The 18249-nt window shown below is 41.9% G+C and overlaps 1 protein-coding gene across 1 annotated transcript in view; it reads left to right on the plus strand.

Annotated features, from left to right (window-relative positions):
• The first annotated feature begins 6 nt into the window (after positions 1-6).
• MAN1A1 (mannosidase alpha class 1A member 1) overlaps positions 7-18249 on the plus strand; it is a 133599-nt gene continuing 115356 nt past the window's right edge. Inside the window, exon 1 of the mRNA XM_057368977.1 lies at positions 7-294. The gene's annotated coding sequence lies outside the window, so the exon portion shown is untranslated. The remainder of the gene's footprint in view (positions 295-18249) is intronic.

An 18249-nucleotide genomic window follows, 5' to 3' on the forward strand; every position in this document is an offset into this window, starting at 1 on the left:
GGCCCGGCGGTGGCGGCGGCGGCGGCGGCCGCGGGCGGGGCGGGCAGCCTGGAGCGGATCCGCGCGGACCACGAGCGGGCTCTGCGGGAGGCCAAGGAGACGCTGCAGAAGCTGCCCGAGGAGATCCGCAGAGACATCCGCCAGGACAAGGAGAAACTTCTCCAGGACGCCCGCGGCAGGAAGGAGGCKGGCGCCCCCGGGTTGCCCCAGCGCCTCTTCCGCCAGCCCGTGGGCGCCGTGGGGCAGGAGCCGGCAGACCCCGAAGTCCGGCAGAGGAGGGAGAAAATCAAAGAGGTGGGTAGTGGCGGCTGTCAATCCGGCTCCCGGGGATGCGCCTCGACTCCCCCGCGCGGGGCAACAGGTCGCTGCCGTGGCTGGCGGCGGCGTGGGGGGACCCCGGACCCCTCCTGCTGCCTCCTCCCTGCGGGAAGGGGTCTTTCTGGCCGGCTGTCGCTCGGCAGCTGCCGCCCCGGTCGGCGGTGTCGCCCGCGGTTGCATCCTCGCAGCCCGCGATGCGTTCCCTCKCGGGCTCCGTGCCGGCTGYGCCTCYCTCCCTCCCTCCCTTGCCGCGTTCCCCCAGCTGTTGCACSGAAACCTGGGGAGGAAGCAAAGCCCGGCGAGGGTTGGCAGGCTGTGGGTCGCCTCGGGGAGCCGAGAGCTGGGGACGGTGACACCGGGGAGGAAGAGCGGCGCGGGTCCGCGTGCGCTCCCCGTGGGACATCCCGGGCTCTGCCGGTGAGCGTCGGGTGCCCCGCGGGGTGCGGGACCGGCGGGGCACGGAGCCCTGCCCGTGCCGCACTKTTGGCGGAGGAGCTGCCCGGGGCTGTCCGGTGCCGGGCGAGTGCGGGGAGCAGCGCTCCAGAGGTGTCGCGGTCTCTCTCGGGTTCGTGCGGTTCACTATTCCGCCGACTGTCTAAAGAGTTGAGGGCATTTAGCGGAATACACTCAGTGTAGGTTACAGCGGTGAAGCGGTCAGAGATGTGTGTGCTTTGACAGATTGCTTCAACCTTTTTGTTTCGGTCCTGCTTCTCGGGTTCAGGTACCGGTTTAAATCCTTCCTTAGAGAAATTCTCCAACCTGTGTCTGGGTAGTACTGTCGGAGGCAGAGCTTGACAGGGTCCTCTGTCAGAAGAAGAATTTCCTTGATAATACGGTTCAACTTCCCATCAGTGCTGGCTGGTTTATTTATCGAACTGACAATTTCAGCTGCCTGCAGAGATTAGGGTTTATGAATTAATTAGTAGTATATATTTCCTGTTCTGTGGTGATGGAAATGAGATAGGAATGAGACTTACTACGGAATATTTCGGTGCTTGTGAAACCTCATTAGCTGTATTTAAAATTTTTTCTTTTTATGGTGCCTTTGTACAGAGTGGTCTGAAAAGTGAGCTGTGGTATCACACAGAGCGTCAGATAATAAGCTCTCACAAACATCAAGTTGTGTTCTGTGCTCTGGAGTCCTTGTGTCTCTTGAATTATTTCAGCAAATGGTGTAGCACAGTTCTAAGTCATAAGCAGTGAGTACTAAGGCAAAGGTATTTTGAAGAGAGAAACTCCCAGAAGTGCACGATACTGACCACATCTTGAAGTGTGCATAGTTTATGTTGTCCTCTTGTTTGGTCACACAGCCTCCCTGAGGCATATGGAAAGTTAGAAATACCAGCAAACTCTTTTTCCAGTTATGTGGAACTGCCATACTGTAGAGGTATTTAGGAGTAATGAGGCTCCAGTCCTGATGTATCTGGTTCTGTGGTATAGTAGACTGCAACAAGGAAATAAAGAGGAGGAAGAAGATAACAGAAGTACACTGCTGTCTTGTTGGTTCCACGGTGTGTCAGCTAGTTCAAGTTATCTTTTATTATGTGTTGATAAGCATGTGTATGTGTGCACGTGTTTGTGTGTTTGTGTATCCCTGTATGTGTACATATGGTCAGGATCTCGTCAGTTTCTTCCTCCCTTTCCCTTCCATCTTCTCTCTCCTCCACTTCTACACAGAGCACCAGTTTCACAGCAGCCCCCCAAACCAGAGTTTGKGCTGTTTAAGCATAGGAGATGACACAGAGGATGAACTTAGTTTCCAGATCCTTATTTTCCTTCACATACCAGTTTAAGTCCTCGATACTGTGTGTTGTTTCTGGGAGTTTCTTTTCCTCCTAATTCAGTATGTGACCTTAACATCTTTGTTACTTAATTGCTTTAGCATTTTTTGCAGTATTGTGCAGTACTTTGCCTGGTTTGCTTTTTGTCTCTTTTAAAGAATACGTTTTTTCCATTTCCATTGACAATAAAACACTRTTTCTGTTCTGTGCTAACTTTCTCCACATCATTTCATGTATTGGCCTTTTTGTTGCTTTTGTCTGTCTTTTTGCACGCTTTAGTCCACTTTTTAATGTTGTTACCTTAGTATCAAGCTGGATTTCTAATCTGCAGTCTTTTTAGTTTAGTTTTAAAACTTCAARTAGTTTAAAATAGTATCTCTGTAAGTATGAACTTTTGTCCTCTGCTGTACATACACAGAAACCAGAATTATCCCTGAAAGGTCCTCTCTTTGTGCCTGTTGGTTGCGTGCTGGGGATGCAAACATAAAGAATCTTTCTGCTTTCATATTCTTTTGAGCCTGGAATTTGTGTCTGCATTGTATGATTTGTACCATATATCTAGAACTCAAAATTTGAAACTACTCTTGTGGGKTTTTTTGACAGAAGAAAGCAAGTTACAGTAAAGGAAAAGAATGCCAAAAAGTTGTTCATCCCTTTATTTCTGTGGTGGAAAAGCTCAGTCCCATCAACAAGCAGACATAAAGCTGAGAGGGGAGATACCTAAGAGATATTATCTTCATTTACTGTTTTAAATTTTATGTTGACACTCCTGTTTAGAAGTCCAGCCAGTACAATATCATTTGCAATCACAAAGCAATGAACTGTTGTGACTTTACARCATTTCTTAGCCAAGTTTTGTTATAGAAATTTTAACCACTTTTTCTACATGCCCTTTTACATTGAAAAAAAAGAACAGGGTAAAAGTTAAACAAGAGGGAAATATAAAGGTTCTTGAACCTTTTTTAGTATTTAAACCAACATAATACGACAAAAAAAGAAATGCTAGATGTTTATTGAGCAAGTAAAAGACTTGTGGAGACATGAAGAAGTGGAGATCCTGTTGCTATTGCTGCTTTTCAGTCTGTCAGAATGGTGTGGTTGCTCTCGAGGTCTGTGTGTGGGAGCTGTGTCACGGCTGTGGGGCCTGGCTGTGTGCAGGTGTGTCTGTGCAGGTACGGGACATGGACCAAAGACCAGAGATCCTCATGGCTGCCGGGATTGTCCTCTGTTTCTCTTCTGTTGATGTGTTGCAGGTGAACTCGGAAGAAGGAGCAGTACTGCCAGCAGTGGGGTTTTCCCYGGTACTTCCTGCTGTTCAGCTGTCAGCTGCTTGTGGCTGCTTATTTTTGTACTGGATGGCCCAATGTTGCCTGCTCTGAGCATGATCCTCATGCAGGATGCTTCAGGGAGGCTCGAGCAAAGAGGTGCACTTGGAGCACACCAGCACACTTGGATTTGGCCAGAACTTGAGTTCTTGGGCAGTTCCATTGGTGCTCCTGTGACTTGGTCCCTGGAATACCTCACACTGGTCTCTGTTTCTGTGTGCTGACAGGAGCCCCAGACTGTGAATGAGGAGGTTGTGGTTTGTATTCTTTCTTTTCCCCTCACTGCTTTGAGGAGTCCCTCTTTTGAGGAAGTGGCTCCTCCTGTTCCCTAACTGGAAGAAAAGGGGAGTCGGGGGCAGTGATGATTCCATTCCACTCAAGTGCAATTTCTTCCAGTCTCTCTCTTGTTGGTTGTGGCTGGACATCATTGTTTCTGATGYGAAGGGAAGGATTGCAGGTGCCCAGGTAGTTGATAGAAGCAAAAGAAGTGATTATAAGAGGATGGTAATGGTGGAGAGAGGCTATGAAGGCAGGAGATGCATTCTTTTAATTAGGAGAATCTGATTTTGAGTCTTCTCCAAGTCTCATTCCTCTCTCTTCCAAGAAAAAAAAAAGCGCTGGAATTATTGAGGTGTTAAGAAAATAGCAAAACCCGAGCTCTTTTTATTTCTGAGCAAAGGAATAGAAACGATGAATGAGCTAGCTCAGGTACTAGAAGCTATATAATCACATTAGTGCGGTGCTCTGCCCAGACTAATTAATCCTGCAGAACAGCAGGCTCTCAGTGTTGGTGGAGCACCATACTAATGCAGCTGTGCTGTTCCTAAACAAGGTAACTAGCTTGGAAACTGTTCACATTATTGATCAGAGCTGTTTGGACATGTTTTCAGGATAAAAGCCTCCTTGGTAAACTGGAATCAATGTCTGAGGARCGTGGTCATGCAGTGCACCAAACGCTCACACAGCCTTCTACTGTTGCAGTTATCTAGGTACAAGAGGGGAATTGAAACACCAGTCCTTTGAGCTCAACAGGGTAGTGGCTGCAAGACAGCAAAGCAGATTCTGCACTTTCCCCCTATCTTTCTGTAAAGAACTGAATTCAGGTGGCATTGGCAGTGTGAATTCTGAAGCTTCCTAATTCCGCCGTTTTCATTTTGTTTAATTGTTTTCTATGGTGRCTTTTGTGCAGTTTAGCTGGAAGTCTCAGTCATGTTTCAGGGATATTCAGCAATATCTTGAGGAAAGAAAGCCCATGAGCATGGGAGTAAAGTACTCATCAGAGACCTAATATGCACTTGACATAAAATCCTTAGACATAATCAGATCTCTTCATTAACAAGGAGTGATGGCAAAATTACTGATGGTCACTCACTGCTGTGGAAGAGCAGCTGGCCCCATGTATCTTGCTGCATGCTTCTACCACTTGCTTTCCTACTGCTTGATATCCTGGTGCTGCTGCTCAGGAAAGTCCAGTGCCAGGCTGGACAGAGTTTTATTTCCTTTTGAGGATGTTTACATGACAAGGTGAGCTCACTAACACTTCTTGCTGTTGAAAGAGAAGAAGTCTCATCATACCACTTTTGGCTGCTTTCAGCCACAATCTACTTAGTGTGGCTTCCACTGTGTCACTCCATAAGCTGCTTCAGCTCAGTAAACCAGAAGAAAACTGTCAARAGCAAAAATCCTGGATAGATTTCTGCTTAATTTTCTGTCAACCTGGTGAGTTAAAGGYCTTAATGAAAGGGTTGGCTTGGTCCTAGTTTTGACTTGTGGTGAGGGAACAGATGGATGAAAGGTATGAAGCTTCTCTGAGTAGCCGTGTCTTAGCAGCTGGTGTCTGATCTTCTTTCCTAACTCCTCCATTAAAACCAAATCTCTGCAATGAGAATTTCACAGAGCTGAGGTTCTATCTGCTGATATWACCTTCTCTAGCAGAATGAAGCGTTTTCCCTTCAGGGGACTTACCTCCTAACCCTTTTTCTCATAACAGTAAAGGAGAAAGGAAACACAGAGGCAGGATATACTGAAACCCCAGCTGCTGTAGACCAAAATTGTGAGTGCTTTGACTGAGAGGAAGGTTGTGAGGATCTTCATAGGAGAGGGAAGAGTTAAAATGCAGCAGTTTAAGTATTGAGTGGTTTGGGTTTCAAACAGAAAAAGCCACATTCCCTCATGGTACATTTCTTGCAAAACATGATTCAGTGAAAGGAAAAGAGTTGACATGTAGTGAGTAAGCAGTGTGGTGATTTCTGCCAACATGCTGATGATGCAGTCAATGCATTTTGAAAGAAGTTTGCCTGAAGTATCTTGTGACCTTAATGCTGATATCTTATAGTTGTCATTACAGTTTGTCAGAGCTTAAAATGAAGATTTTCCACCCAAAGCTATATTTATCTACTTGTAATTGTCAGTATTTTGTATTTGCTAGTTCTTTTTAAGTATTTGGTAGTGCTTTCCTTCATGATAAATACTGTTTATTGCAGTTCTTTTTAAAAAGAAAAAATAATGGTTTTATAAAAGTCACTAAGGAGGTAAATGRAGTGCCTAAAGACAGGAATCACATATGATGGTAAGCTGGAAGTGGCCAGGGTTGTCTTGTGATATCCAAAATGTCACAAAACAATGAGGTAACGTGCTTGTTTAGGGTTAATGGCACCACCAGATGCAGAGAAGCTTCAGCTGAGTTACTGAGTATGATTCAGTGACTCTACAAAGCATCATCTTGTATTTGGCACTTGACAGAACCTATGGAGAGCAAGCTCAACCTGCCAACCAGACATGAAGCTACCCCTACTTTTGCTGGGTTTCTGACCTGTCAGGGTAGGGAGCCATGAAATAGGGTAAATGTTTGCCAAATTAATGTTCTTTCTGCTGAGAGCCCCAAAAGTCTTTATAAGGAAGGACATTGTTTCAGGTGTGCTGTTTTAGCTGCCTTTCTTTCTCTCTTTTCTTTCTTTCTTTCTTTCTTTCTTTCTTTCTTTCTTTCTTTCTTTCTTTCTTTCTTTCTTTCTCTCTTTTCTTTCTTTCTTTCTTTCTTTCTTTCTTTCTTTCTTTCTTTCCTTCCTTCCTTCTTTCTTTCTTTCTTTCTTTCTTTCTTTCTTTCTTTCTTTCCTTCCTTCCTTCCTTCCTTTCCTTTAAAAAACAAATAAAAAAAAAAGAATATCGTAGCCTCCATTCAGTCAAATGACTTGCAGTAAAATGCCTGTCTGATTTGAACTTTGATCATGAGTTGGGGGGGTGTTTGTGTGTGACTGTGTACACATCTGACTGCAATAGGGTGTGTTCCCAGTTGCTGGGTCATGGTTTTACAGCCTTACACCTGTTTTCTCTGTGCTAAGAAGAATATATAATTTTCCCATCTTCAAACTTGGTCTGCATCCTCAAGAGGTAAATTTATGAGAACTAACTGAATGTCCTATGTAACCAGATCCTCAGAAATGTGGGGAAAATGAAAAGGCTTTAAAAATTCAATGGAAAACATCTGGCTTTCACAAAAAAAAAAAAAAAAAAAAAAAAAAAAAAAACCAAAAAAAAACCAAAAAACCCCAAAAAAGCACATGATTAATTCCTTACCTTTCTGTGATGGCAAAATGTAAATTCCAGACACACATGACTCTTCATGAGAACTAAATAAGGTAATGTAAAGATGTAAGTTAAAGCTTAAAATGGAATGTCTCCTGTACTTTGGCAAAAGTTATATTCTCATGGTGATGATTTTTGTATGCAATGCTACTGTAGCAGCCTATGGCAGCCAATTAATATAAAGAAATAGAGTAAATCATAATGTTGGTGAGTACAGTTGCTTAAGGCTGTAGTTCTGGGCAAACTAAGCAGAAAACATTCCACCTGTTTATTAAAATCTACTGTTAAGACCCAAAACCATCTTATCTCGTTCAGGGAGCAAATAAGAGTGGTAGACTTTGATACCTTCTTTGAATGTTAATGAAATCATAGGATTTATGAAAAGGAAGTCATGGAAAGATAGGAGACAGCTCTTCTTGTGGAAAATTAATAATGTCCTTGCAGGAGGACCTGTGTGACTRTTGGTTGGACAGACCTTTTCATAAAGTTGTCTGAAACATACTGCTCTTAGGATTGCTGGGTGCGTTAACTTCCTCTTTGATTAGGTTGGGGTGKTTTTTTTCCTAGTTTAGGGAGACAGCACAAGAGTAAATTTCTGAGCTTTTCATGTTAAAGATAATATCTTGGTAAGTATTTCCTTTATTTACAAACAACAAATTGTCTTCCTAACTTATTTGGCACAGTGAGAGTAGTACTTTAGGAAGTGGCTTTCATTCAGTGTTTGCTCTGTTTTAGCAGTGCAGCACTTACTCTGGCCATGAATTGCCACCTGAGGTGGTAAGGAGATGATGAGACACTCTGGTTGATTGTCTTTTTGGTAACAAACTACTATTCAGATGTGTAAAGCATGTTTTAGATATTCAATTGAGAAGGATTTTGCGGTCTCCTTCTAAGTTATTTATAGAAATGTCATTATACAAGTAAGGAAAGTAATTAGGGGGGGGGCTATAAATTAAGCAATATGTGCAACGTACCAGATGCTCAATATACTGGTTCCTTTTGTGTGCAAATCTTCTTTATCCAAAACATTTTTTAGTTGTTTGGTTTTTGTTGGGTTGTTTTTGTTGTTTTTTTTTCACTGAGTTGTTTGAGCTTTTTTAAGCATGTGATACAAAGAATGTGTGCACACTTCTGAGAGGCATCTTCTGTTTTTCTGTTTTCCATGACTCTTTGTAATCGTGTCTGCAAGTCTGTTATGAAAACATAATTGGTGAGTAATGRAGCGCATGCTTCCCCAGACCAGAGTAAATGAAACCTCGTACAGAGTTGTGGTTAAGCCRTGSTCGTATCGCTGTGCTTGGCAGCCTYKCTGCACAGTCCAGAAGGCTTTGGTGTTGAGRGGAAGCAGCTGGGTTTCCTGGAGCTGAGAGCAGTCCATTGACTCGCACAGGGTCGCACAGAGTGACAGGTTTCAGAGCAGAACTCGAATACCTGGTTCCTGTTTGGGTGCTCCATGCTAATCGAGGATTTTTTGCTGTGTGCTGGGTGAAGGTGTCTTTGTTCCCACCTGTGCTGCAGGTCTCCAGCCTGGGCATGTCAGCTCATCAGGGTTACTTTAAACCTGAGTTTTGGCGTGTGATTCATGAATGCTCATGAGCAGCTTTGGTTTACCATTGAACTGCTGCTAAATGCCATTTTTTTATTGCAGGGTGAGGCTTAACCTGAGACTCTGTGTTTAGGTCACTAGCTGTTAACTTWGAAGCAACACTTGAGTGCTGTGTTCCAGTSCTGTAATGAAGAAWRGCATGTAGTGCAATAAACCTTCTAGTTTGTCTTTGTTGCATCTTGAAATCTTCAGTGTGAACTCTSTTGTAACCAAGAAAGGCTTGTATGAAATGATATGGCAACATGCTGTAACTCTCCACAGTAAACTGGTTGGATTTTATAGCTGGTGTTTATGGAKATACAGGTATTGCTCATTCTGAYGCCTCTGACTTTAAAAGCTTTTCARACAGATTGGATGAGCACATAAMCTGCTGCTACATTCTTATAACTGTTAAAGTTAAACATTCACAACCCTTGTGGGAACACTGAGATATGCAGTCACCTATGCAAGGGTAACTACAAGTGTAAAATCTATTTTCATTTGTCTTCCTACTCCTTCTCGGAACTATATGTACCTTGGCTTTTAAATTGTTTTAGGAATACAATAAGTGAATGGACTCTGACTTACGTGAAACTTGGGCCCCTTCTTTTAAGGGCAAATCTCTAATCAGGTGAGAAAATAGGTGAAAATCAGAAGACAAGATAGGCAATACTGAGCAAAGGACCAAAATGGTTCTGTGCARTGAATGAGTTGATGACTGTGGAACATCTGGCTGTTATAAGACTTYGTGTGCATCTCCAAAATACTTTTAGCAGAATCAAGTTCTTTCTCTGATGCTGGGCAGAAACAGAAGTTGCAGTTTTGATGTAAAAGTATGCAGCTTTGCACTTTTCATGTGAAGATGTGTAATGTTAACGTTTAGGGTGGAGGCAGTACTATGCATTTTTCATATGAATAAAGTAGAAAGAAAAGAATGTCTGATACTTTCTTTCCAGAWTTTTACATCATCTCACTTGTGTAGGGGTGATCTTATTGCTTGGCAACATAAACTCTCTTTTTCAATTATTTATTAAAAGTCAGTATCTGCTTTTAAAACATTGCAATAAAATTGCATTTGATCAATGTGGCTKGCTTCTTTAATTAGTATTCAGACCACTGTGAGGCTATTTTTAAAAAAGGACTTTTCTTTCGCTTAGTTCACTGCTTAATATAAATCTCTGCCTTTTGAAATTTCTTTTGTTCAGCGACTGCTTTCTTCCAAGGAAATAGGAAGTAGCTCATGTAAAAGAACACCAAGTTAAAAAAGAAAGCCATTTTGCTTTCAAAGTGTAGTGCTTGAGGAGATAGTAATTTTACTATTCACTGATAGACACATGCAGATGCAGACCCAGCCTTTAACTCTGCTGTTACTTTCCTCACAGTGCCTTTGAGCACTGACATCTGTTGGTGCAGTGAATGGTGGTACTGCTGATAAAGCTTTGCCCATGCTGCTCTCTGTGGGGAAATCTGTTGCTTGCTACTGTGGTTGTAGTTCTCCACCCATCTGTGATTTTAAGAATTGCACTTTAAATTCTGTGTTGGACCTAGGTAGTGATACTAAATTCTTTTAAGCATGAGGAAGAGAAATAGATGTTCATCATTTGCAGTGATGCATTTCTGCCCTCCCCCACCCTCATCGTGCCACAGAAAACCTATTTACCGTTTAGAGAGTAGAAGAGTTATTCATGTTACTTATTTTAAAAGTCATGCTACTTTAAAACTGCATGCTACTTTCTTTGTTCTAGTGAGATTGTCTGAAGAATCACCATGGGAAAAACTATGCCATATAAAGACAAACTGCAAATTGACTGATATTTTTATGTCTTATTCTGTAAAGCTCTAGAGCAAGTGTGGCACTGAACCCAAACTAACTGAAATAGAAATGTGTGTGATCTTGTCAAGGGCTGAAATGACATCACCGATAAAGAAGGACATTCAAAGAAATTATCTTTCTGAAGAAAAGTATGTCTCTTCCTGCAGTTTCTTTAAAAAATAATTGTATTCATATATATACAGAGATGTATTCATATCTCTGTCCATATGTATGTTTTACATAAGAGTGAAATATGTGGCACAATTGGTCTGCTGTCTGTAACTGAGGATGCACTTTGTTGGGGACAAGCTCTGGTGTGAAAAARCACCTTGAAAACAGTTAAAGGCATAGGGTTTGTTTTGTTTTACAAATCTTCATCTAAATTGAAAGTATAATTATACATATACCCTAAGYGAAACCCAGAACATTAGGATGAAGCAAAGAAATCCTTGTATTTCAATAATCAGCTTTGCTCAAGTCTGTGTTTTTTACTGCAGAAAGTAGATGCTCTCTGAGGAAGTTTCATGGAAACAGTTTTAATATTCAGCCTTATCATCTGAAAGCATTATTGAGAATCATTTGGTCTGTTTATGCCCACTATAGTCCTAGTTGTTCTTTTTCCCAACCTTCTGCTAAAGTCAGGGAAAAGGTGTCTGCTGCACTGCCCTCATCCACAGAGCCAGTGCCTTCGTCATAGGTTGATTTTGCCTTTGGGAAATTTTCCTTGCCATTTGCAAAGGTGTTTTTGTCCTTCGTGTTCCCGGAAATAGAGTCAAGGATGTTCTGCTCTGTTTTCTTCCCAAGGTTTGGAATAAAGCTGTCTGTCCTGTGATTCCCCAGAATTTCCTTCTTGTTTTTTCTTAAGTTACCAGTCCCTGTTTGGTTTGGTCCTTCATTTGTTGTTGATGTAGAGGCACCTCCTGTCCTGTGGCAGCTTCCAGCTGAGTTTTGGCCTCCTCTYCCCTGGTGCTCAGGCAGTGTTCCTGTGTTGCTGTCAGTCAGGTCAGCATCTTCTCACCTCCTCCTCCTCCCTGCTCTTCCCTGAGGGTTTGTGCTCCTCCAGCTGACACTCCTTGCAGCCACCCTGCTGTCCTGATGTGGACACTGAGATCAGTGAGGTCTCCTGGGCATCTCAGCCCTACAGGGGACTCTCCCATGGGATCCTGCAGATCAGGTCCCTGAAMAAACTGAGCTTGTTCCCCTGAAGTTCAGGGTCTTCTGCAATTCTTTCAGGATCATAATCTCTCCTGTCTAGCATTTAAATAGATTTGGGCTTTGGACATTTCTCATTCATGCATCAGTTGCTTTGTAGCAAGCTTTTATCATGGGAGGTGGGGTGGTGGAGRAAAATGCCAATGCAGCCTTTCCTGAGTATTTTGCTGCCTTTCTGGTTTTCCTTGGGGAAGCCCAGCAGGCAACTGTATGTTAGCTCAGCAGATTTTTTTTRTTTAACAAAAAATGAGGAAATGTTTACTGGACAAAGAGATTTGGTTAATATGGGAATTTGCCATTAGAATTTTTGAAATGCAAGCTATTGATGGAAAACAAAGCTCTTAGTTGCAGTTTTTGTCACTTTTGAGGCTGTAAATGGATGACTAGCACACTGACGTGGGCTGGTGCAGCCACTGAAGAATTGTGTGCTGTTTTGAAGTGYCTTTCCTCTTCATATCTYTGATCAAAATATCAGTCACTTGATRTTTATAYATTGCAGATRCAAAACTAAGGACATGAAAGCTAATATAATATCATCTCAAAGTTAAGAGGTTTGGAGTTTTTATTGAAGCTTACATGGATGCCATTAAAGTAGACTTAAAAACATTTCTATCTGATTTCTTTTTTAAGGGTCTAACCGCTATGAACATGTATTTTTCAGTTAAATTTCCATCTGTTTCATGCAGCTTATCATGGGGTTTACAGGAGGAGCTGTAAATGTTTTTACTGTTGGGCTGTACTATTGAACTACACGCTGGTTCTGGAGAGTCCAGCTCATCAGCRTTTGATTTTCTGTCACTTTTGACATCACAAAGAGGTCTGGCTTTACAGAAGCTTGGTTTTGAACATGAAGTCTTTCTTTACACTGCATCATGCTCAGTGTCCAGACTGGCTGGTCACTTCTAAAAAGGTTGATTTCCAGCATTGTATAAATACATGGGGACCCCTTCAACTGCACATGATTTTGTGACGTGAGAAGCAAAGATCCTTCCATCTAAAGCAGGGTCTATATAGCCTTCCTTTTGCCCCAAATTTATGATCCTGTGTTAAGGGAACAGTGACCACTTATASTTTTTATTTGGCTTATAAGTGTGAAAAGGGAGCTGTTTAAAACCTACCATGAGTACWTTTGGTAGGAGCTGAGTAAGTTTGAGGAAAGGGCTTTGAGCTTTTAGAAAGGAGTTAAGCTTCTTTTAACTTCTATTAAAATTTGTTTCTCTTTAAATTCTCTGCTGCACCTGAGTATGGAAGTTTCATTTCATTGAGAAAGTAAGCTTTTTTGGATGTTGTTCAGCAATCCAGATCATGACCAATGGCTGCATGTGTCCACTTCGACATTTTTGATCAGTGACTTGAAGTAAAAATTCAGCGTTTTCCTTCATAAGGCTGATCCTATAGTCTAAGATATTGAAGTCACACATTTGAATCTCTTGCATGTGAAAAGAGACTTAGATGATCGGTTCTCTGGTGGACACTGAAAGAACATTCTTTTTGGTCTGCTGTAGTCTCGATCATGAGAACCTGAGAGGACACAACTGTCAATGGAGCTGTTTTAAACACACAGTAGTAATGCCCTCAAGGTATTGCACGTTTTCATTTCAGAGTGCCTCTGCAGCAATTTCATGGTGTGCTGTTACATGGTGAACCTGTTACTGTGTTCTCTGATGTGGGGATTTTGTGGAGTCTTTTYTTACCTTTTGTTTGAGTATAGTACTTTCGTGATGCCAATTTTATTTTTTATTTTTCATGAGGAGTGTTTCTCACTTCAAATTCATGCCCCTGTTTGAAAAATGTATATGTTTTCTAAAGGGAGGAATAGGACTAGTGGCTGATGCCAAAGACAAGTCTCAAAACCAGCTTTAAAAGTCCTCTGTGTTCATGTGAACACTGCAGTGTAAATAACTGCAGACGTGATCAGCTGCCTCAATGCCAAGCACACTCCTCAAGTGTCTGTTTTACCAGCCCTACCTTATGTCCAAATAGAGAAACATTCCCTAAGAACTTTGTGGCTGATTTTACTGCAGCATCACCAATAATGAYTCTCTTGTGCTTGGCAACTTCATGTTGCCCTTAGTCCTGTGTTAAGTGGGGAACTTCTGCAGGCTGTGAATGTGCTATTATCTGAAAGAGAATAACTGATTCATAATTTCTTCTGGATATCCCTGCTATGCTGTAATAAATATCTGGTTTCAARTATGCTGTTTCTAGGAAGCATCCTGGGTGGCATTGTACATGCTGTAATCAAAACAAGAGGGAATTTGTTRCATGCTATGTTTTCTAGCACTGCCCTGCCTCCTCTTTTTCTCCACCCCCGCCCCAGTCCCACTCATATTTCAACCTCAGCCTTTTCCTTGGACTTGACTAAATTCCCCCAAGATGTTATATATAAAGAGGAGAGAAACTTTTCTGATGGAATAAGAATGCTCATCTTTCATTTGAAAAGTAGTAACTGGGAGCTTCGTGAATGTGGCACATTTTACCTAAGAAACCAGCATTTAAGAGCATTTGGAGTGAAACAGAGGAAGATTTGTATGCGTACAGATGTAGAAGTCTGTATGTGTGTTAATGAAAAAAGACTAAAGAAAAATCTCATACCCTGATATGTGGAATTAYTGCCAAAGAAGTAAAGCCAAATTGTAATTTTTATGTAACATGCTTTTCTGTAGTGTGTTTTCATGCAGCTGTTCCTGATCTTATATGAGACTGAAACCTGGGAAAGGCTCTTGTTTTGGCTGGTGAGTAGGGAGGAAGTGTTTGACAGCTCAGATGATGAAAGGTACCTCTTGAACGCTTGGTGTGTAGCTGTATATAAAGGCAGAGTAATGACTATTGTATGAACTCTGATTAAATGTTGTATTATTCATATATTTTGCCTCTCGCCCTTTGGACTGCCAGGGATAAAGAATAGTTTTGATCTTCAGAAGGGCTGTTGCTAACTAAATATAGACCTCTTYGGGTAAGAACAGTGTTTGCTTGCAAGTCACAATAAGTGCTGAAAAATAAATTTTATTCACTACTTTACAGCTTACTGAAAATTCTTATCAGCAGTTCTCAATCAGCTTTTTACACAAGGTATTTAAAATAATTAATTTGTACTGTTAATTCACAYAGTTAATCTCTCACTTTGGGACGTTACTCAGTTTCACCATGCTCTCCAGCTTTTGTGAGATGGTTAATATTACTGAAGTAGCAATGACCTCAGTAGTACCTCTAGGCAAATTTAGAAATAATTTAGGTTTTTATAGAATTTATTTTCTTTTAGCATCTGTCTCTAAACCYACTTGCTTCTGTTTCTACAGAAAAATACTGAAAATACATATTGTGAAAAAAATTATTTTAATGTTTTCCTGATCTTTTAAGATCTGTACAGTCAACCACTTCCCCCAAATCTGCACAAACCCATGTTTCCTTTTTTCTCCCTTGGACTATGGCCATATGCTTAAATTCTAACCAGCCATGGCTCTGCCAGATCAGAGCTGGAAGCAAATTCACCAAAACCCCACTGCCACTTTTTTGGCACACACTGCCACTGAAAAAATCATCTTCCCTCAAGTCACAGTGTATGTACTAGTGTTATTCTTAGAAGAAATGCATGTGCASTTGGTGCCAAGCCTTTTGGAGTGCAGGGGGCAAATGTTTCCTGAAAGTGAATGAAGATTGTGGAATCTTTGTATTTTTCTTTGAAATTTGGGCATAAGACATATATTTCTTTATGTACATTATAATGTAGACTAAAGCCAAGCTGACTAAAACTGTAGTTCACTTTGATATGTAAAAAGCATACCTTTCATGTACAAATTATTACAGCAGTTTGCTCCCAAGAAGACTGTTGGTGTATTCTGGATGGATGGAATCCCTAAAAATCCCTCCCCCTGGGGTGAGGTRTTGAACTCTCCCACTATGTACTTTTTAAGGTAACTGATATGATGGCGTGGAACTGGCATTTCCAATGCTTTCTTAAAGCATTCTAATGTCCRTTCATCAGTATTGGGCATGAAGACAGAGAATTGGAGGGAGCACTGCAGTGAAAGTGAGTTTCTTGTTTTGTGGCCAAATCTGTCACTTTCAAACATGGCAAACCATGCTCCACACGGACTGCATTCCTCAGAAAGAAAGCAGCAAACATTTTCTCTTTAAATCAATGAAAAAGGCACCAGACTGCAAATATTAAACAAGTTCTTAAGGGCATGAGTTTTGGAAGACTAATTTTTGAATTTGAGTTTGCTTAATACTGTCAGGAAACTTCAAATACAGGCATATTTCTGATGTGCTGCCTCTCTTGCAGACCCTTCATTTTACATTCTGCTTGACACCGCCTTGGGTTTAGTCTGCAGTCTGATCACAGCACTGGCTTGCACCAGCAGGCATTATTGACTTTTGATGCTGACTTTAAAACTTCCTCAAAAAATGTAAAATACTTGCTCAATATTTAAACTTGACAGTTTCTTGCTCTGGCATCTGGTTATTGCCTATTATTAGCAAGTAGCAGTAGCATCCTATGTATAAGGTAGGCTTGAAGTCAGCTAGAGAAATTGCAAGTCTGAGCTGCTGCATGTTTTAATTGCAGTGATGTGTTTGTGGCACCAGCTGTCTGGCTTTCTGTCTTTGGCCAGAGGTCCTGATATGAGACCAGTTCCAGTAGCACCAGGCACTGGRGCAAAGCCTCCTCTCCTGTGTTGTACAGCCCAAAGGTTTTCCTGCCACATCTCACTGCTCTGGGATGGGACATGAAAAGCTCCAGGCTTCAGCACTCCAGCTGTGGGCCCCGACTGCTGCGACACTTGTGGAGGGGTCTGCTTTGATTTAGCTGGAGCAATGGTTAGTGACCTATTTCAGAGTCAGTAGCAGATGAACTCACTGCCTGGTAGCTCTTGTCAGAGCAGCTACACTGGTACGTGTAAAAGGACTAAGCTCAAAGCTGATTTTTCSTCAAAGAAATGACAGCCTTAAAAGAATATAGGCTATTAATGGGTACAAGTAGAATACAAGGAAATGAGTCTCTTCTGTTCTTCAGGGTAAGGCAGTGCTAGAGTTGGCTTGTTTGTTTTTACGRCTGACAGATGGGACAATAAGATTTCCACTTCAATATTCACATCAGCACTTCATTGCCTTCCTTAGCTAGTGCAGGTGATTTTTTAACTCTCAGTTAACCATGTCAGCTAAAAGTTTGCAAATGTGCTCAACTGAGTGTGTTGGCTTAACCCTGGCTGGAAGTCAGGTGCCCACCAAAGCTGCTCTGTCTCTCCCCTCCTCAGGTGAACGGGGGAGAGAGAACAGAACGAAAGGATCGTGGGTGGGGATAAGGGCAGGGAGAGATCACTTAGCATTCACTGTTGTGGGCAAAACAGATTGAACAGGGGGAGATCAAATCTGGTCAGGGTCATGAAAAGGTAAACCCAAGTCTTAGAATACCTTTCCCCCACCCTTCTTTTCTTCCTGGAATTAACTTCACTCCTAATTTTCTCTGCCTCCTCCCCATCCAGCAGTGCAAGGGGGGCAGTGAATGGGGCTGTGGTCAGTTCATCACACACTTTTTCTGCTGCTCCTTTTTCCTCGGGGCCTGACTGCTCAAACTCTTCCTCAGCTTGGGGTTCCTCCAGCAGGTGACATCTTTCCCAAGCTTCTCCAGCATGAGTCCTTCCCACAGGCTGCAGTTCTTCATTAACTGCTCTAGCACGGGTCCTTTCCATGGGGTGCAGTCCTTCAGGAGCAGACTCCTCCAGTTCATATWCAGAGAATGATGTTCCATGGTATGGAATATCCCTTTGCCCAGTTCAATCAGCTGTCCTGGCCATGCTCCTTCACGGCTTCTTGTGCACCTGCTGTCAGAGCTTAAGATACTTGAAAARCCCTTGATTTGGATAAGCACCACTTCGCAACAACGAAAACATTTGTGTGTTATTAACATTATTCTCATGCTGAATCCAAAACTCAGCACCATACCAGCTACTGAGAAGAAGATTAACTCCATCCCAGCCAAAATCAGGACACCAGTAAGTACAGGTTTGCTGTTCCATGTGCTTGGCAGATCTTAATCATTGGATGCAGAGGATGATGAATTGTTAGGATTAAGAGGAAACAACTAGGATRCATTGTGTCCTACTTGAAACAAGTGATGTCAGAGCCTTTCAATGGGTCCTCTTGTAAAAAACTTAAACAAACTGCAAACATTGCTGGTTACAGATCCAAGGCACAATGTTCACATGAGATCTCTGTGTGTGGTCAGTCCGCTCTTTTGCATGTGGAGAAAATATGAGTCAGCAGACCAAACAGACTTACATATGTGTCATGAGGGGTTTTTCCTGATACTTTTATTTCAAGTGGTCATTGCAGGATGGAAACCTTGGAGAAACCTTGGAATGAAAAGCCTATGTAGTTTTACTGTGTTAGTCCSAAACACAGCAGCAGAAGAGCATTTGGAAGAAATGAAAAGTCTTTCTCAAATTCTTTGATGTCAGAGTAAAACATTTCACTTTTTTGCTAAAATGCACTGTCAGACCAACAACTATTTCTTCCCCTTTCATTTTTCAACAGAGATATTGTGAAAGAATAAGTTCTAGGAAGGAAACATATTGCAGTTTTGAGAAGACTGTAAGAAGCTGTCTAAATAGCTCATGTTCGACTTGTGTGCTC

Source organism: Malurus melanocephalus, unplaced genomic scaffold, assembly GCF_030028575.1.
Source record: "Malurus melanocephalus ecotype Western Australia unplaced genomic scaffold, MMel_1.1 scaffold_100, whole genome shotgun sequence".
In the NCBI taxonomy this organism is placed as follows: Eukaryota; Metazoa; Chordata; class Aves; order Passeriformes; family Maluridae; genus Malurus; species Malurus melanocephalus.